Source organism: Geospiza fortis, unplaced genomic scaffold (genome assembly GCF_000277835.1).
Source record: "Geospiza fortis unplaced genomic scaffold, GeoFor_1.0 scaffold19, whole genome shotgun sequence".
NCBI lineage: Eukaryota > Metazoa > Chordata > Aves > Passeriformes > Thraupidae > Geospiza > Geospiza fortis.
The window spans coordinates 237,515-242,957 of record NW_005054465.1 but is presented as its reverse complement, the minus strand read 5'-3'; the positions used below and the strand labels follow the sequence as shown (position 1 = coordinate 242,957).

General features: G+C 42.6%; 1 protein-coding gene across 1 annotated transcript in view; it reads left to right on the top strand.

Moving 5' to 3' along the window:
• Nucleotides 1–4,828: 4,828 nt before the first annotated feature.
• The window catches only part of LOC102033630 (phospholipid scramblase 1), an 11,647-nt gene continuing 11,032 nt past the window's right edge, over nt 4,829–5,443 (top strand). The window contains 1 exon segment of the mRNA XM_005427985.3: nt 4,829–5,348. The gene's annotated coding sequence lies outside the window, so the exon portion shown is untranslated.

The following is a 5,443-nucleotide window of genomic DNA, read 5'->3' as shown; positions in this document are numbered from 1 at the left end:
ACAACCTGATCAGTAACAACCAGCAGCTCAATTACACTAAAGAATTGAATCAGAGATTGGATGGCAAATACAATTTATAATACTGCATGATACAGCAACCAGGGAGAAAAACCTTCTGGGCTGGGAGTAACAAATCTGGCAAATTTGATTTAGGAAATAATAGGACTAAATGTGAACCTCCTGAAAGCTGTGCTCAGGATTTCTGGGAAACGGCTCTGGCCTGAGCATTGGCCCCACTGCCTTGATTAGCAATTTCTTCATGTGTGATTATTCCACATCCCAGGGAATCAGTGTGAGGAAAGAGTTTACAGTACCTGACATGGGTGACTAAGTCTTAATAGTGAACAGGATTTATATCTGTTGTAAATATTTTCCATTTTCCTTTTCCTACATTTTCTCCTCTCCAGTTTCCAAACCTCCTGAAATCCCCCAGCTGTCTGTGTAAGAAGCAGTGCCTAGTGCTGGGCTTCCTCAATTTTCATTCTTAATTGAGCTGTAAATACACCTCATAAACTCTTACAGATCTAGTGGTCCTACATTTACAACTTTTTAATTATCTTCTTAATTAAGAGAAGCCTCAAGATCCCAGTACGTTTTTATCAGATGAGTCTGTTATGAGACACATTAACTTGGACTTCACTGGTTTTAAAAACATCCTCCCCTCAGCCTGGTTCTGTGTAGCAGCATTGCTCTGTTTGTCCTCTTGTTGATAAAAGTGCTTGGGCTGGGTGCTGCATTGCATTCTTTGCTGTGCTCAGAGAGGTGTGACTGGCGAGCAGGATGGGCAAAGGGAGCAGAGGGGCTCCTGCCCTCGAGCCAGAGGTAGCCTGTGCACCTGAGGGCTGCTGCTTGCAGGCTTCCTTGTTTTATGCTCATTTTTCAAAGGCGAGTGTCAGCTCAAGGCCTGTGGTGTCCTGCCATAGCTGCTTTATACCATTCCAGTTCCACAGTGGTGCAGGAATGTTGGCCCTAGAGCAGTTTGGCCAGTGAATCCCACCCACACTTGGTATGTGCTTGTGAGAAAAGGCACTGGAGGGAGGGAAGGAGAGTTCAAGGACCACTAACATCTCACTGCTGCTGTATGATTCAGTTTTGTCTGCAACAGTGCTTAAATGAAAGAACTTGGCTTCCCTTCTCCCCCAGAAACCACAAAGATAACTGAGCAGCCTGGGAGTTCAGAGTGCCAGCTTTGACATACAGAGCTGGATGTCTGCCCAGGATGGGATTGTCCTGACTTGATTTTTTGGTGTATTTCATTAATTAGGCTGGTATTATTTATACTTTTCAGGAACAAAATCATGCCTAGGAAAATGTTCCCTGTAAGTACCTGTTTGCAGTAGCAATATCCCTTTAGCAGAAAACAGGATTTGCACAAGCTGCATTTTAAATTGTTGGTACCACAGTTAATCCTAAATGCTGTAAACTGTAATGGCCTATTTCTTTATGTTGAGTTGCTCTTTTCCTCCCAATATCCCATTTTCCAACTGCAAAGCAGCTTATGCTGGTTCATCGGCAGCGCTGACATTCAAAACCTTGCATGACTGGCAGCAGTAAAACTTTATTTAGCTCCCTTCTCAGGCTGAGAAAGAAATTGCTGTGGCACAAAAACATTTGTAGCAAAACCAAGTGTGTGGTATTGCTTCCATTGTTGTTCAGTTGTTGTTTTCCCCTTGTGTTGGAGTATCTTGAGGAAGGACTGATGGTGAGGCTGACAGCTCTCTGCGGGAATTGCTTTTCCTCTGTGAGTGATTATTACGATTGTTAGTGACAGCACAGGGGGACATGCTGCTCCCCAGGATACATAAAAATATAAGGGATGCTACTTTATGTGGTTTGGAACTCATAACTGCCCACTGATGTTATCTGGATGCTGAATTGACTAAGACATTACAACACTAAACCCATTTTCACCCAGTTTCCCTCTCAAAGGAAAACCTAACCCTCATTTCTTAGACTGCAGGCTTGATGACTGACTTGACATTGTTAAATGAAATCAAGTAAGTGAACAGGCCTGTTTGCAATTTCTCAATTGCAAATCTTTAATACAGAGATGATGTGTTAGCTGCTTCTTCTGGCTTCATGAATGCATATTTTATTAAATCAGTGAAGGCCTAGCTACGAAGACAAAAGGAGAGCTGCACTGAGATTCAGGGGATGTCAGATGCCTATCAAATGTTAGCAGGATGGAATCCATTTCCCCAGTTCCACATCAAAGAAATATTAAAAGTAATAGTGACACTAATACCAAGAATAGCAATTTATGTGCTTTTTAAAAATGCTTGGATTTAATCTGCCTTTTACTGCATGTACACCATGTCTGTCACACTGGTGGTGTGCTCATGCTAGATTCATCATGCAGTGTTAAAATGTAGATTTTGCCTATTGGAACATTACATTATTGCTTTCAAAACACTACTACTTTGGATGTAAAAGGTACTATAAATGGAAAAAAGGAAAATAACTTACTGGTTCTGGAGAAGATTCCTTAAATGTGAATATTTAGGTTGGAGGCAATCTTTTAAAATCTAAATTTACCAAGCAAGTTCTAAATATTGTGAAAATTGTATCAGGTCATTATCACTTTGTCATCAAAAGTTGGGAATAAAACTAATGCTGTAATTTCAGTATCAGAAAGTGGAATCACTTTTATTTTCGGCACCGGGCATGAGGCGGATCTCTCTGCCTAGCCCTCACATCACAGCTAGAGAACAGAGTTTAAACCTGTGTAAATGATTCAGACTCATTTAATCTCCCCAAATTCATACAGACATGCTAAACGTTTCTGCCAATTCTTCTGCATGTTTAAATCACCTTCCAGCAGCATTGCTGAGGCCCAGTTTCTAAGGCTAAGATAACCACTTGCACACATGAGTACAGGCCTAAGCTAAAGATAAAGGAATTATCATTGTTACAGTTAAAGGTTTTCCCAAAATGTACACAAGAGAAGGATGGTAAACAGCAGAAAAAAGAAATTGCACCCCATGGCTGGAGCCCCAGCCAGTGCAGCTCAGGAGCTTTTCCTGGCCTGCCACTGAGAAGAATCTTCTTTTTCTTTGTTCCCTCTTTCTTTCTCCTCTATTCATTTTTTTTTCTTTTGTTCTTTTAATTTATTTCCTGGTAGCCCCCTCAAGTTTGTGCCTCAAACCTCACATCCTATGTCTTTTCTATAGAGACAACTATTCTCAGCTTATCTTTCTCTTCACCTCCCATGCCTGTTGCTGTTCCAGGTTTGCTTTCCAGATTATAAACACTAGAGAAGGGAGCCTTCTGTTGGGATTGTGTCCAGAGGTGTGGAAGGCAAACCCCCTGGTAACCACTTTTATTTCCTTTAGCAGTGCAAACAATGCCATGCCTGAGGTTAAATGAAGTGAAACAGAGTTTGAGCTGCACAAAGGCTGTTTGCTCTCATGTACAGCCTGAGTGAACTTCCTCCTGTGTCCCCTCACACAGGTGTCCTGCCTGAGCACTGAGAGAAAAGCTGGTGAGGGGATGTTAGCAAGAAAGATGAGAGCTGCTTCCATCACCCCAACTCCAGGTTACTGGAGACCTCTGCATGAGAAGCGGGTGCAGGGACTGGTCCCACTTCTGGTGCTGGGCACCACAGGATCAGATGAGGAGCCACCATCAGGAGCATCAGAACTTAAAGCAGTAGAAAGTAACGTTCTGAATATCCAAGCCATAAGCAACACAGAAATCCTAGAAATCAGGGTCAAGAATCTACAAACAGAGCATGTTTCTTTTCAGGTAAACATGCTTAAACCTAAAAGACTAAATTACTAGGAGCATGGCCATTTTCTTATTTCTCCTGAAACAATTCCAACTTTCTTTCTTAATGTTTTAGGCATTCCCCTGCTGATTAAATCTGCACGCTGGGCAAAATTAAAAGGTACTGACCATTTCAACCCCCTGATCTAACAGAAAAGCACTGACTGTCAGTTACATCAATGATCCTATCTGGATAAGAAAAGACATTATTTGAGCTGGAAAAGACTGATAAATTACTTTCTATTTTGTGAATCATGGCATCTTTTTTCTGCCACTGCAGGTGAATAAGTTTTTTCCCTACTTATAGATATGTGAAAGGAAGAGATATGCTGCTATCTTTGTTCTCTCTGGTAGGACAATGATATTCTCATCTAAGAAATAACGTTCATCTCTGTGTCAAAAAGTCATGTTTGCTTGGCAATGCAATTTGAATTTCAGTGTGTAAGTCTGAACCAAGCTAAATATAACTATGCTATATTCCTGTAAGAAAGAAGGGTAGTATCAAAAGCTTCCATGTATTTATAATTTTCCAACCATGTCAAAATAATTCTATACCTATTTCTTAAGAGATGTTTAAAACCTATTTCTTGGTGTCTGCTATTAATCCTCTTAGTGAACTCAGTGCAGATGTGTGGGAAACTGCTAGTCAGCTTTAGATTAGATTCTTCAGTACCTGAGGAAACAAGCAAAATAAAATCCCCAAATCCCTGTCAAATCTGGTGTTTAGGTGAAATCGGTGCAGGGCTAGAACGATAGTTTGGGATGGTTTTTTTTTGGTTTAATATTGTTTATGGAAAATCCAATATTGAAATGGAGACCTTGTTTTGGAAGGCAGAAGACAAAGACTATAGAGTATGTACTAGGTGACCTGCACTTATTGAATCCTCAGTCTTGGGTTTTATGCATGCACCAATTACTGTGATTAATTTATGTGGTTTACATTAAATACAGTTTTCTTTGAAGAAACTTTCCTTTGGCATACGTGGACACCAGCAGCTCCAATCTGATGTACATGAATGTACAGAAGAGGATGCAGAAGATCTGTTCATCAGAGCTGTTCATCAGGGCGTGAGCCAGCTTTCTCCAAGTCCTTTGTTTCCCAAACAATTCAGTATTGTACATTTTTCTTCCTGTAACTGTGAAGTCCACATAAATATGTTTTTCCTCCTGACTTCCGGCCTTATAAGCAAGGTAAAATTGTTCCAGAAACATTTGTTCTCCTTTCAGAGCAGACATGGAACTTGGCGTTACCACGTGTATGCGACCTGATGTCCGCTGATTAAAAGGCAGAAATTGAGTTACTTAATTAATTAATTAATTAATTGTAAAAGGACCGAATCAGCATTGTTGCCGACAGACATGGAAAAAGTAAATGTCACGAACAGCGAAGCTGTTGAAATACCGGCGTTTCTGGGCAGGGCTGGGCCCCGGGCAGGAAACTGCTGCCCGCCCTGCCCTCGCTCCCCGCCCCGCAGCGCTGGGAGCTCCCGAACGGCGCGGGACGGACACGGCGGGACACAGCGGGACACGGGCACACCGGAGCCTCCTTAGCGAGCGGGGTTCCCTGCCGGCGCTCCCGTCAGGTATCCCGGGGCTTTCCTCACGGGGCTGGGCAGAGACCCGCGGGGCTGGGGCAGGGCCCGCCGAGGGGGGGCCCCGCGGGTGGCCGGCTGGGGCG